The sequence below is a fragment of the Pelobates fuscus genome, chromosome 12 (genome assembly GCF_036172605.1).
Source record: "Pelobates fuscus isolate aPelFus1 chromosome 12, aPelFus1.pri, whole genome shotgun sequence".
NCBI lineage: Eukaryota > Metazoa > Chordata > Amphibia > Anura > Pelobatidae > Pelobates > Pelobates fuscus.
Genome location: NC_086328.1, coordinates 2,146,061 through 2,160,491, shown reverse-complemented (window position 1 = coordinate 2,160,491; position 14,431 = coordinate 2,146,061). Strand labels below are relative to the sequence as shown.

The 14,431-nt window shown below is 54.4% G+C and overlaps 1 protein-coding gene across 1 annotated transcript in view; it reads left to right on the top strand.

The window, feature by feature from the left end:
• The first annotated feature begins 7,911 nt into the window (after positions 1-7,911).
• SLC38A7 (solute carrier family 38 member 7) overlaps positions 7,912-14,431 on the top strand; it is a 30,684-nt gene continuing 24,164 nt past the window's right edge. Inside the window, exon 1 of the mRNA XM_063438628.1 lies at positions 7,912-7,966. The gene's annotated coding sequence lies outside the window, so the exon portion shown is untranslated. The remainder of the gene's footprint in view (positions 7,967-14,431) is intronic.

The following is a 14,431-nucleotide window of genomic DNA, read 5'->3' as shown; positions in this document are numbered from 1 at the left end:
TAATCAATGTGAGCTACCCAGACATGAGAATGGGTTATACAACATGCTTGTGAGACAGGAGTATGAGGGGAGGGGGGGGGATAAATAAATGGGCAAATAGATGTCTAGATAAGCATGCTTATTGGGTATCAGGCTGTCTGTAAACATGCCTAGCGGGTGTAAGTAGAAATTCTAAAAACGAGTTAAACATGCTGGGTCATCTAATAAAGCTATGTTGCCACTGGCTCCTATTGAAACCTATTGGGTGAAAACGTTGCATATTGTAAATGAAAGGTAACATGTCAAGTATGACAAATGGCGTCCGCTATACTCAGATGCGGCTCAGACTGTGGGTCAGCATGCAGTGATGGAAGCATGGTCAGCCGACTCCACTAATCGGCAAGCTCAGGGTGTGCACAGAAGGTGTGCATAGGCTCCGTTTCACCTTTGAAGTCTTGTGCTGGACTGAGGGTACAGTTGTTGTATGGGTAGGGAAGCTCCATGCTTGGGTCGGACAGCTTGCTCTTGGCTTGCTTAAGAGTCAGCTTGGAACTCAGGATCTCGGTTAGCAGGGAGTTTTGTTTGAAATCACTTGAATTTAGCTCAAGTCAGCAGGAGCTAGGGAGAAACATGTCCAGCCAGCTTGGACCTCTTTAATAAATCTGTCACTACTGCTCGGCTTATTCTATACTATTATAAAGATTTAAGAATAAAAAAAAATATACATATATTAAAAGCACATCAGTGAGGCAAAATCCATTAAATGCATAGAGGTGGTATTGGTAACCAGTTCCTTTAATTGACAAACTATATATCTTCCAGCAAGTTATATGATTGAGAATTACATATATACAGTATACGTGGGACACCTCCTCAAACAATGGATAAACATAGGATGAGAAAAATATCTTCCAATAAATCTGGGGGGAAAACAAAATATTTTAAAATATACAAATCCATGGCTTGTTGCAAGATTGGATTGGCTTAAAATGTGTATCTGTAACGTGCCGGGCAGATTCGTTTCCCCTGACTAGGTATAAATCTGACCCATTCTGCTTCCTATTGTACGTACTCGTCAGAGACGCAAAGTCTAAGAAAGCGATTTCCTATGGAATCATAATCCACAGAAAACAGGGTTTACAGTTTGTGCCATAATAACCAAGCTATGTCTAGGGGAGTCGGAGTTTGTAAGGTCGTTGGTTATTTTCCAGTGTATGCAGTGTGACTGTATTGGCTATTACACATATAATATATCTTCGAACGCATACATTAGTCTATGTCCTCCGTTCCATCACTAACCCAGTGTAAGTCCATGAAGGTAACGAGGTGCGTCTTTCGTCTGGCAGTCCTAACTGAGCATGGCTTTTGGTTCTATCAGATAGTAGAAATAATACCCCAAGCACTATAGCTCGCTTTCGGGTTTGCAGTATGAGGAGTGCCCTGGCGCCCCTGCCCTTCTAAGTAGTCAATTCATTTTTGAACAGTTTGACTTCGTACCGGGGGTTCATTGGGTGCTGGAGAACCGGAAGCTACTAAGCCCTGCAGCGTGTCAGGGTACTCAGACTTACAATGGGGGTTAACATATTCACTCCTGGTACCATAACCACTACAGCGTACAGTGGGCAGAGTGCTTGGACTGTTAATCTAAAACCGCTTTACACCAACATACATTATATGCAGATTAAGTGTGGTAGAAGCTACAGGATGTTAAAGTAAAGTTCAGGACTCACATGGTTAAAACTACTGTGCTGCTATCTTGGACCAGGGCGCATGTGTGGAATATCAGGAACGCCCACTATTCGATAACGTGTGTAAGAGATCGGTTTAGTTTCATTATTGGATGTAACTAGAGTAATGTAGGTGTCATTTCTGTATTCTATGTATACGTATGGAATACGTCATTTACAGAATAGATTCTTTGTTTGAAACGTGACCAGTGCCCAGTACAGCGTGTTGTTTATGGTAAAGGTGATGGGATTTTGCAGCTGCAAACTAATAAATTAATAGCCTTTGTTCTTCAACGACCTGTGTCTGGAGTCCTTCGAAGTGTCCTTGTTTCATAAGTGATCCGAGCTGATACCACATAAGTGCATAAAAAATAAATAAAACAATTAAAGGACCACTATAGTACCAGGAAAACATACTCGTTTTCCTGGCACTATAGTGCCCTGAGGGTGCCCCCACCCTCAGGGCCCCCCTCCTTCCGGGCTCTAGGGGGAGGAAGGGGTTAAATTAACTTCTTTTACCAGCGCCGGGCGGGAGACTCTCCTCCTCCTCCTCCTTTTCGTCATCATTGGCTGAATGCGCATGCGCGGCAAGAGCCGCGCGCGCATTTAGCAAGTCTCATAGGAAAGCATTCTCAATGCTTTCCTATGGACGCTGGCGTCTTCTCACTGTAAAAATCACAGTGAGAAGCGCGGAAGCGCCTCTAGAGGCTGTCAATGAGACGGCCACTAGAGGCTGGATTAACCCTATTATAAACAAAGCAGTTAATGTTAATGGCAGTTAATGGCAGGGTTAATGTTTACAGCAGGCAGGGTTAATCCTAGCTGGACCTGGCACCCAGACTTCATTAAGCTGAAGTGGTCTGGGTGCCTATACATATTGCTAAGCTGAAACATGGAGCCTTGTTATCCACTTAAAATGGAAAAGGACTGTACAGGCAGGGGGGGGGGGGGGGTATTGATTATATTGACAATATCTTGCGATAACCTCTTATGGTTACACTGATATGGAGCTCCATAACGCAATATTAAATAAAATGCTTGCTAAAGGTACCTTATTACATCTACTAAATCTTTATTACCTACTCCCTGAAGAGATATCAACAAACATTCTTCTATACTGGAAATCTGTCCCTCTATTCCCTGAATCTGCTCTCCCACTCTGTGAATCTAGCCCTGAGAATCTGTCCCTATATTCCCTGAGTCTGCTCTCCCACTCTGTGAATCTAGCCCTGAGAATCTGTCCCTCTATTCCCTGAATTTGCTCTCCCACTCTGTAAACCTACCCCTGAGAATCTGCCCCTCTATTCCATGAATCTGCTCTCCCACTCTGTGAATCTACCCCTGAGAATCTGCCCCTCTATTCCATGAATCTGCTCTCCCACTCTGTGAATCTACCCCTGAGAATCTGCCCCTCTATTCCCTGAATCTGCTCTCCCACTCCGTGAATCTAGCCCTGGGAATCTGTCCCTCTATTCCCTGAATCTGCTCTCCCACTCTGTGAATCTACCCCTGAGAATCTGCCCCTCTATTCCTTGAATCTGCTCTCCCATTCTGTAAATATAGCCCTGAGAATCTGTCCCTCTATTCCCTGAATCTGCTCTCCCACTCTGTAAATCTACCCCATAGAATCTGTCCATCTATTCCATGAATCTGCTCTCCCACTCTGTGAATCTACCCCATATAATCTGTCCCTCTATTCCCTGAATCTGCTCTCCCACTCTGTGAATCTAGCCCTGAGAATCTGTCCCTATATTCCCCGAGTCTGCTCTCCCACTCTGTGAATCTAGCCCTGAGAATCTGTCCCTCTATTCCCTGAATCTGCTCTCCCACTCTGTGAATCTACCCCTGAGAATCTGCCCCTCTATTCCTTGAATCTGCTCTCCCATTCTGTAAATACAGCCCTGAGAATCTGTCCCTCTATTCCCTGAATCTGCTCTCCCACTCTGTAAATCTACCCCATAGAATATGCCCCCCTATTCCCTGAATCTGCTCTACCACTCTGTAAATCTAGCCCTGAGAATCTGCTTCCTCAATTCCCTGAATCTACTCTCCCAATCTGTAAATCTGGCCCTGAGAATCTGTCCCTCTATTCCCTGAATCTGCTCTCCCACTCTGTCAATCTACCCCATAGAATCTGTCCCTCTATTCCCTGAATCTGCTCTCCCACTCTGTAAATCTACCCCATAGAATCTGTCCCTCTATTCCCTGAATCTGTTCTCCCACTCTGTGAATCTACCCCATAGAATCTGTCCCTCTATTCCCTGAATCTGCTCTCCCACTCTGTGATTCTACCCCATAGAATCTGTCCCTCTATCCCCTGAATCTGCTCTCCCACTCTGTGAATCTACCCCATAGAATCTGTCCCTCTATCCCCTGAATCTGCTCTCCCACTCTGTCAATCTACCCCATAGAATCTGTCCCTCTATTCCCTGAATCTGCTCTCCCACTCTGTAAATCTACCCCATAGAATCTGTCCCTCTATTCCCTGAATCTGTTCTCCCACTCTGTGAATCTACCCCATAGAATCTGTCCCTCTATTCCCTGAATCTGCTCTCCCACTCTGTGATTCTACCCCATAGAATCTGTCCCTCTATCCCCTGAATCTGCTCTCCCACTCTGTGAATCTACCCCATAGAATCTGTCCCTCTATTCCCTGAATCTGCTCTCCCACTCTGTGAATCTACCCCATATAATCTGTCCCTCTATCCCCTGAATCTGCTCCCCCACTCTGCGAATCTACCCCATTGAATCTGTCCCTCTATTACCTGAATCTGCTCTCCCACTCTGTGAATCTACCCCACTGAATCTGTCCCTCTATTCCCTGAATCTGCTCTCCCACTCTGTGAATCTACCCCTGAGAATCTGCCCCTCTATTCCTTGAATCTGCTCTCCCATTCTGTAAATAGAGCCCTGAGAATCTGTCTCTCTATCCCCTGAATCTGCTCCCCACTCTGTGAATCTACCCCTGAGAATCTGCCCCTCTATTCCCTGAATCTGCTCTCCCACTCTGTGAATCTACCCCTGAGAATTTGTCCCTCTATTCCCTGAATCTGCTCTCCCACTCTGTGAATCTACCCCATTGAATCTGTCCCTCTATTCTTTGAATCTGCTCTCCCACTCTGTGAATCTACCCCATTGAATCTGTCCCTCTATCCCCTGAATCTGCTCTCCCACTCTGTGAATCTACCCCATTGAATCTGTCCCTCTATCCCCTGAGTCTGCTCTCCCACTCTGTGAATCTACCCCATAGAATCTGTCCCTCTATTCCCTGAATCTGCTCTCCCACTCTGTGAATCTACCCCTGAGAATCTGTCCCTCTATCCCCTGAATCTGCTCTCCCACTCTGTGAATCTACCCCATTGAATATGTCTCTCTATCCCCTGAATCTGCTCTCCCACTCTGTGAATCTACCCCTGAGAATCTGCCCCTCTATTCCCCGAATCTGCTCTCTCACTCTGTGAATCTACCCCATTGAATCTGTCTCTCTATCCCCTGAATCTGCTCCCCCACTCTGTGAATCTACCCCTGAGAATCTGCCCCTCTATTCCCTGAATCTGCTCTCCCACTCTGTGAATCTACCCCTGAGAATTCGTCCCTCTATTCCCTGAATCTGCTCTCCCACTCTGTGAATCTACCCCATTGAAAATGTCCCTCTATTCCCTGAATCTGCTCTCCCACTCTGTGAATCTACCCCATAGAATCTGTCCCTCTATTCCCTGAATCTGCTCTCACACTCTGTGAATCTACCCCTGAGAATCTGTCCCTCTATTACCTGAATCTGCTCTCCCACTCTGTGAATCTACCCCTGAGAATCTGTCCCTCTATCCCCTGAATCTGCTCTCACTCTGTGAATCTACCCCATTGAATCTGTCTATCTATCCCCTGAATCTGCTCTCCCACTCTGTGAATCTACCCCTGAGAATCTGCCCCTCTATTCCCTGAATCTGCTCTCCCACTCTGTGAATCTACCCCTGAGAATCCGTCCCTCTATTCCCTGAATCTGCTCTCCCACTCTGTGAATCTACCCCATTGAATCTGTCCCTCTATCCCCTGAATCTGCTCTCCCACTCTGTGAATCTACCCCTGAGAATCTGTCCCTCTATCCCCTGAATCTGCTCTCCCACTCTGTGAATCTACCCCATAGAATCTGTCCCTCTATTCCCTGAATCTGCTCTCCCACTCTGTGAATCTACCCCATAGAATCTGTCCCTCTATTCCCTGAATCTGCTCTCCCACTCTGTGAATCTACTCCTGAGAATCTGTCCCTCTATTACCTGAATCTGCTCTCCCACTCTGTGAATCTACCCCTGAGAATCTCGCCCTCTATCCCCTGAATCTGCTCTCTCACTCTGTGAATCTACCCCATTGAATCTGTATCTCTATCCCCTGAATCTGCTCTCCCACTCTGTGAATCTACCCCTGAGAATCTGCCCCTCTATTCCCTGAATCTGCTCTCCCACTCTGTGAATCTACCCGAGAATCCGTCCCTCTATTCCCTGAATCTGCTCTCCCACTCTGTGAATCTACCCCATTGAATCTGTCCCTCTATTCTTTGAATCTGCTCTCCCACTCTGTGAATCTACCCCATTGAATCTGTCCCTCTATCCCCTGAATCTGCTCTCCCACTCTGTGAATCTACCCCATTGAATCTGTCCCTCTATTACCTGAATCTGCTCTCCCACTCTGTGAATCTACCCCTGAGAATCTGTCTCTCTATTCCCTGAATCTGCTCTCCCACTCTGTGAATCTACCCCATTGAATCTGTCTCTCTATCCCCTGAATCTGCTCTCCCACTCTGTGAATCTACCCCTGAGAATCTGTCTCTCTATTCCCTGAATCTGCTCTCCCACTCTGTGAATCTACCCCATTGAATCTGTCCCTCTATCCCCTGAATCTGCTCTCCCACTCTGTGAATCTACCCCATTGAATCTGTCCCTCTATTACCTGAATCTGCTCTCCCACTCTGTGAATCTACCCCTGAGAATCTGTCTCTCTATTCCCTGAATCTGCTCTCCCACTCTGTGAATCTACCCCATTGAATCTGTCTCTCTATCCCCTGAATCTGCTCTCCCACTCTGTGAATCTACCCCTGAGAATCTGTCTCTCTATTCCCTGAATCTGCTCTCCCACTCTGTGAATCTACCCCATTGAATCTGTCCCTCTATCCCCTGAATCTGCTCTCTCACTCTGTGAATCTACCCCATTGAATCTGTATCTCTATCCCCTGAATCTACTCTCCCACTCTGTGAATCTACCCCTGAGAATCTGCCCCTCTATTCCCTGAATCTGCTCTCCCACTCTGTGAATCTACCCCATTGAATCTCTCCCTCTATCCCCTGAATCTGCTCTCCCACTCTGTGAATCTACCCCTGAGAATCTGCCCCTCTATTCCCTGAATCTGCTCTCCCACTCTGTGAATCTACCCGAGAATCCGTCCCTCTATTCCCTGAATCTGCTCTCCCACTCTGTGAATCTACCCCATTGAATCTCTCCCTCTATCCCCTGAATCTGCTCTCCCACTCTGTGAATCTACCCCTGAGAATCTGCCCCTCTATTCCCTGAATCTGCTCTCCCACTCTGTGAATCTACCCGAGAATCCGTCCCTCTATTCCCTGAATCTGCTCTCCCACTCTGTGAATCTACCCCATTGAATCTCTCCCTCTATCCCCTGAATCTGCTCTCCCACTCTGTGAATCTACCCCTGAGAATCTGTCCCTCTATTCCCTGAATCTGCTCTCCCACTCTGTGAATCCACCCCATTGAATCTGTCCCTATATCTCCTGAATCTGCTCTCTCACTCTGTGAATCTACCCGAGAATCTGTCCCTCTATCCCCTGAATCTGCTTTCCCACTCTGTGAATCTACCCCATAGAATCTGTCCCTCTATTCCCTGAATCTGCTCTCCCACTCAGTAAATCTACCCCATAGAATCTCTACCTCTATCCCCTGAATCTGCTCTCCCACTCTGTGAATCTACCCCTGAGAATCTGTCCCTCTATTCCCTGAATCTGCTCTCTCACTCTGTGAATCTACCCCATAGAATCTGTCCCTCTATTCCCTGAATCTGCTCTCCCACTCAGTAAATCTACCCCATAGAATCTGTCCCTCTATCCCCTGAATCTGCTCTCCCACTCTGTGAATCTACCCCTCTATTCCCTGAATAACATTAAAATCATACAAGTCCCGGCAGGCTGTGCGCGGAAGTCACGTGACGGAAGAGGGCTATCACGTGATCTCACACTGGCTGGAGTCCTGATCAGGTAAGAGGGGTGCAGGCTGACCCCCACATACTGCATACCACGTGACTTCACTCCCTATTCCTTCAGCGAACCCGCTATCTCACCGTCAGTCCCCGGGAGCCCACCTGATCCCCCCTGTACCCCCTCACCCAGACCAACAATCACTGCCCCCCCTGTACCCCCTCACCCAGACCAACAATCACTGCCCCCCCTGTACCCCCTCACCCAGACCAACAATCACTGCCCCCCCTGTACCCCCTCACCCAGACCAACAATCACTGCCCCCCCTGTACCCCCTCACCCAGACCAACAATCACTGCCCCCCTGTACCCCCTCACCCAGACCAACAATCACTGCCCCCCTGTACCCCCTCACTCAGACCAACAATCACTGGCCCCCCCCTGTACCCCCCCTGTACCCCCTCACCCAGACCAACAATCACCGGCCCCCCTGTACCCCATCACCCAGACCAACAATCACTGTACCCCCTCACCCAGACCAACAATCACTGCCCCCCCCTGTACCCCCTCACCCAGACCAACAATCACTGGCCCCCCTGTACCCCCTCACCCAGACCAACAATCACTGCTCCCCCCTGTACCCTCTCACCCAGACCAACAATCACTGCCCCCCCTGTACCCCCTCACCCAGACCAGCAATCACTGCCCCCCCTGTACCCCCTCACCCAGACCAGCAATCACTGCCCCCCCTGTACCCCCTCACCCAGACCAGCAATCACCGGCCCCCCTGTACCCCCTCACCCAGACCAACAATCACTGCCCCCCCTGTACCCCCTCACCCAGACCAACAATCACTGCCCCCCCTGTACCCCCTCACCCAGACCAACAATCACCGGCCCCCCTGTACCCCCTCACCCAGACCAACAATCACTGCCCCCCCTGTACCCTCTCACCCAGACCAACAATCACTGGCCCCCCTGTACCCCCTCACCCAGACCAACAATCACTGGCCCCCCTGTACCCCCTCACCCAGACCAACAATCACTGGCCCCCCTGTACCCCCTCACCCAGACCAACAATCACCGGCCCCCCTGTACCCCCTCACCCAGACCAACAATCACTGCCCCCCCTGTACCCTCTCACCCAGACCAACAATCACTGGCCCCCCTGTACCCCCTCACCCAGACCAACAATCACTGGCCCCCCTGTACCCCCTCACCCAGACCAACAATCACTGGCCCCCCTGTACCCCCTCACCCAGACCAACAATCACCGGCCCCCCTGTACCCCCTCACCCAGACCAACAATCACCGGCCCCCCTGTACCCCCTCACCCAGACCAACAATCACCGGCCCCCCTGTACCCCCTCACCCAGACCAACAATCACCGGCCCCCCTGTACCCCCTCACCCAGACCAACAATCACCGGCCCCCCTGTACCCCCTCACCCAGACCAACAATCACCGGCCCCCCTGTACCCCCTCACCCAGACCAACAATCACCGGCCCCCCTGTACCCCCTCACCCAGACCAACAATCACTGCCCCCCCTGTACCCCCTCGCCCAGACCAACAATCACTGCCCCCCTGTACCCCCTCACCCAGACCAACAATCACCGGCCCCCCTGTACCCCCTCACCCAGACCAACAATCACTGCCCCCCCTGTACCCCCTCACCCAGACCAACAATCACTGGCCCCCCTGTACCCCCTCACCCAGACCAACAATCACTGCTCCCCCCTGTACCCTCTCACCCAGACCAACAATCACTGCCCCCCCTGTACCCCCTCACCCAGACCAGCAATCACTGCCCCCCCTGTACCCCCTCACCCAGACCAGCAATCACTGCCCCCCCTGTACCCCCTCACCCAGACCAACAATCACCGGCCCCCCTGTACCCCCTCACCCAGACCAACAATCACTGCCCCCCCTGTACCCCCTCACCCAGACCAACAATCACTGCCCCCCTGTACCCCCTCACCCAGACCAACAATCACCGGCCCCCCTGTACCCCATCACCCAGACCAACAATCACTGCCCCCCCTGTACCCTCTCACCCAGACCAACAATCACTGGCCCCCCTGTACCCCCTCACCCAGACCAACAATCACTGGCCCCCCTGTACCCTCTCACCCAGACCAACAATCACTGGCCCCCCTGTACCCCCTCACCCAGACCAACAATCACCGGCCCCCCTGTACCCCCTCACCCAGACCAACAATCACAGCCCCCCCCTGTACCCCCTCACCCAGACCAACAATCACTGCCCCCCCTGTACCCTCTCACCCAGACCAACAATCACTGGCCCCCCTGTACCCCCTCACCCAGACCAACAATCACTGGCCCCCCTGTACCCCCTCACCCAGACCAACAATCACTGGCCCCCCTGTACCCCCTCACCCAGACCAACAATCACCGGCCCCCCTGTACCCCCTCACCCAGACCAACAATCACCGGCCCCCCTGTACCCCCTCACCCAGACCAACAATCACCGGCCCCCCTGTACCCCCTCACCCAGACCAACAATCACCGGCCCCCCTGTACCCCCTCACCCAGACCAACAATCACCGGCCCCCCTGTACCCCCTCACCCAGACCAACAATCACTGCCCCCCTGTACCCCCTCACCCAGACCAACAATCACCGGCCCCCCTGTACCCCATCACCCAGACCAACAATCACTGCCCCCCCTGTACCCTCTCACCCAGACCAACAATCACTGGCCCCCCTGTACCCCCTCACCCAGACCAACAATCACTGGCCCCCCTGTACCCCCTCACCCAGACCAACAATCACTGGCCCCCCTGTACCCCCTCACCCAGACCAACAATCACCGGCCCCCCTGTACCCCCTCACCCAGACCAACAATCACAGCCCCCCCCTGTACCCCCTCACCCAGACCAACAATCACTGCCCCCCCCTGTACCCTCTCACCCAGACCAACAATCACTGGCCCCCCTGTACCCCCTCACCCAGACCAACAATCACTGGCCCCCCTGTACCCCCTCACCCAGACCAACAATCACTGGCCCCCCTGTACCCCCTCACCCAGACCAACAATCACCGGCCCCCCTGTACCCCCTCACCCAGACCAACAATCACCGGCCCCCCTGTACCCCCTCACCCAGACCAACAATCACCGGCCCCCCTGTACCCCCTCACCCAGACCAACAATCACCGGCCCCCCTGTACCCCCTCACCCAGACCAACAATCACCGGCCCCCCTGTACCCCCTCACCCAGACCAACAATCACCGGCCCCCCTGTACCCCCTCACCCAGACCAACAATCACCGGCCCCCCTGTACCCCCTCACCCAGACCAACAATCACTGCCCCCCCTGTACCCCCTCGCCCAGACCAACAATCACCGGCCCCCCTGTACCCCCTCACCCAGACCAACAATCACCGGCCCCCCTGTACCCCCTCACCCAGACCAACAATCACCGGCCCCCCTGTACCCCCTCACCCAGACCAACAATCACCGGCCCCCCTGTACCCCCTCACCCAGACCAACAATCACCGGCCCCCCTGTACCCCCTCACCCAGACCAACAATCACTGCCCCCCCTGTACCCCCTCGCCCAGACCAACAATCACTGCCCCCCTGTACCCCCTCACCCAGACCAACAATCACCGGCCCCCCTGTACCCCCTCACCCAGACCAACAATCACTGCCCCCCCTGTACCCCCTCACCCAGACCAACAATCACTGGCCCCCCTGTACCCCCTCACCCAGACCAACAATCACTGCTCCCCCCTGTACCCTCTCACCCAGACCAACAATCACTGCCCCCCCTGTACCCCCTCACCCAGACCAGCAATCACTGCCCCCCCTGTACCCCCTCACCCAGACCAGCAATCACTGCCCCCCCTGTACCCCCTCACCCAGACCAACAATCACCGGCCCCCCTGTACCCCCTCACCCAGACCAACAATCACTGCCCCCCCTGTACCCCCTCACCCAGACCAACAATCACTGCCCCCCTGTACCCCCTCACCCAGACCAACAATCACCGGCCCCCCTGTACCCCATCACCCAGACCAACAATCACTGCCCCCCCTGTACCCTCTCACCCAGACCAACAATCACTGGCCCCCCTGTACCCCCTCACCCAGACCAACAATCACTGGCCCCCCTGTACCCCCTCACCCAGACCAACAATCACTGGCCCCCCTGTACCCCCTCACCCAGACCAACAATCACCGGCCCCCCTGTACCCCCTCACCCAGACCAACAATCACAGCCCCCCTCTGTACCCCCTCACCCAGACCAACAATCACTGCCCCCCCCTGTACCCTCTCACCCAGACCAACAATCACTGGCCCCCCTGTACCCCCTCACCCAGACCAACAATCACTGGCCCCCCTGTACCCCCTCACCCAGACCAACAATCACTGGCCCCCCTGTACCCCCTCACCCAGACCAACAATCACCGGCCCCCCTGTACCCCCTCACCCAGACCAACAATCACCGGCCCCCCTGTACCCCCTCACCCAGACCAACAATCACCGGCCCCCCTGTACCCCCTCACCCAGACCAACAATCACCGGCCCCCCTGTACCCCCTCACCCAGACCAACAATCACTGCCCCCCCTGTACCCCCTCGCCCAGACCAACAATCACTGCCCCCCCTGTACCCCCTCACCCAGACCAACAATCACCGGCCCCCCTGTACCCCCTCACCCAGACCAACAATCACTGCCCCCCCTGTACCCCCTCACCCAGACCAACAATCACTGCCCCCCCTGTACCCCCTCACCCAGACCAACAATCACTGCCCCCCCTGTACCCCCTCACCGAGACCAACAATCACCGGCCCCCCTGTACCCCCTCACCCAGACCAACAATCACCGGCCCCCCTGTACCCCCTCACCCAGACCAACAATCACAGCCCCCCCCTGTACCCCCTCACCCAGACCAACAATCACTGCCCCCCCCTGTACCCCCTCACCCAGACCAACAATCACTGGCCCCCCTGTACCCCCTCACCCAGACCAACAATCACTGCCCCCCCCTGTACCCTCTCACCCAGACCAACAATCGCTGCCCCCTCTGTACCCCCTCACCCAGACCAAAAATCACTGCCCCCCCCTGTACCCTCTCACCCAGACCAACAATCACTGCCCCCCCCTGTACCCTCTCACTCAGACCAACAATCACTGGCCCCCCTGTACCCCCTCACCCAGACCAACAATCACTGCCCCCCCTGTACCCTCTCACCCAGACCAACAATCACTGGCCCCCCTGTACCCCCTCACCCAGACCAAAAATCACTGCCCCCCCCTGTACCCTCTCACCCAGACCAACAATCGCTGCCCCCTCTGTACCCCCTCACCCAGACCAACAATCACTGGCCCCCCTGTACCCCCTCACCCAGACCAGCAATCACTGTCCCCCCCTGTACCCCCTCACCCAGACCAATAATCACTGCCCCCCCCTGTACCCCCTCACCCAGACCAGCAATCACTGGCCCCCCTGTACCCCCTCACCCAGACCAACAATCACTGCCCCCCCCTGTACCCTCTCACCCAGACCAACAATCACTGCCCCCCCCTGTACCCTCTCACCCAGACCAACAATCACTGGCCCCCCTGTACCCCCTCACCCAGACCAACAATCACTGCCCCCCCCTGTACCCTCTCACCCAGACCAACAATCACTGGCCCCCCTGTACCCCCTCACCCAGACCAAAAATCACTGCCCCCCCCTGTACCCTCTCACCCAGACCAACAATCGCTGCCCCCCCTGTACCCTCTCACCCAGACCAACAATCACTGGCCCCCCTGTACCCCCTCACCCAGACCAGCAATCACTGGCCCCCCTGTACCCCCTCACCCAGACCAACAATCACTGCCCCCCCCTGTACCCCCTCACCCAGACCAACAATCACTGGCCCCCCTGTACCCCCTCACCCAGACCAACAATCACCGGCCCCCCTGTACCCCCTCACCCAGACCAACAATCACCGGCCCCCCTGTACCCCCTCACCCAGACCAACAATCACCGGCCCCCCTGTACCCCCTCACCCAGACCAACAATCACTGCCCCCCCTGTACCCCCTCGCCCAGACCAACAATCACTGCCCCCCTGTACCCCCTCACCCAGACCAACAATCACCGGCCCCCCTGTACCCCCTCACCCAGACCAACAATCACTGCCCCCCCTGTACCCCCTCACCCAGACCAACAATCACTGGCCCCCCTGTACCCCCTCACCCAGACCAACAATCACTGCTCCCCCCTGTACCCTCTCACCCAGACCAACAATCACTGCCCCCCCTGTACCCCCTCACCCAGACCAGCAATCACTGCCCCCCCTGTACCCCCTCACCCAGACCAGCAATCACTGCCCCCCCTGTACCCCCTCACCCAGACCAACAATCACCGGCCCCCCTGTACCCCCTCACCCAGACCAACAATCACTGCCCCCCCTGTACCCCCTCACCCAGACCAACAATCACTGCCCCCCTGTACCCCCTCACCCAGACCAACAATCACCGGCCCCCCTGTACCCCATCACCCAGACCAACA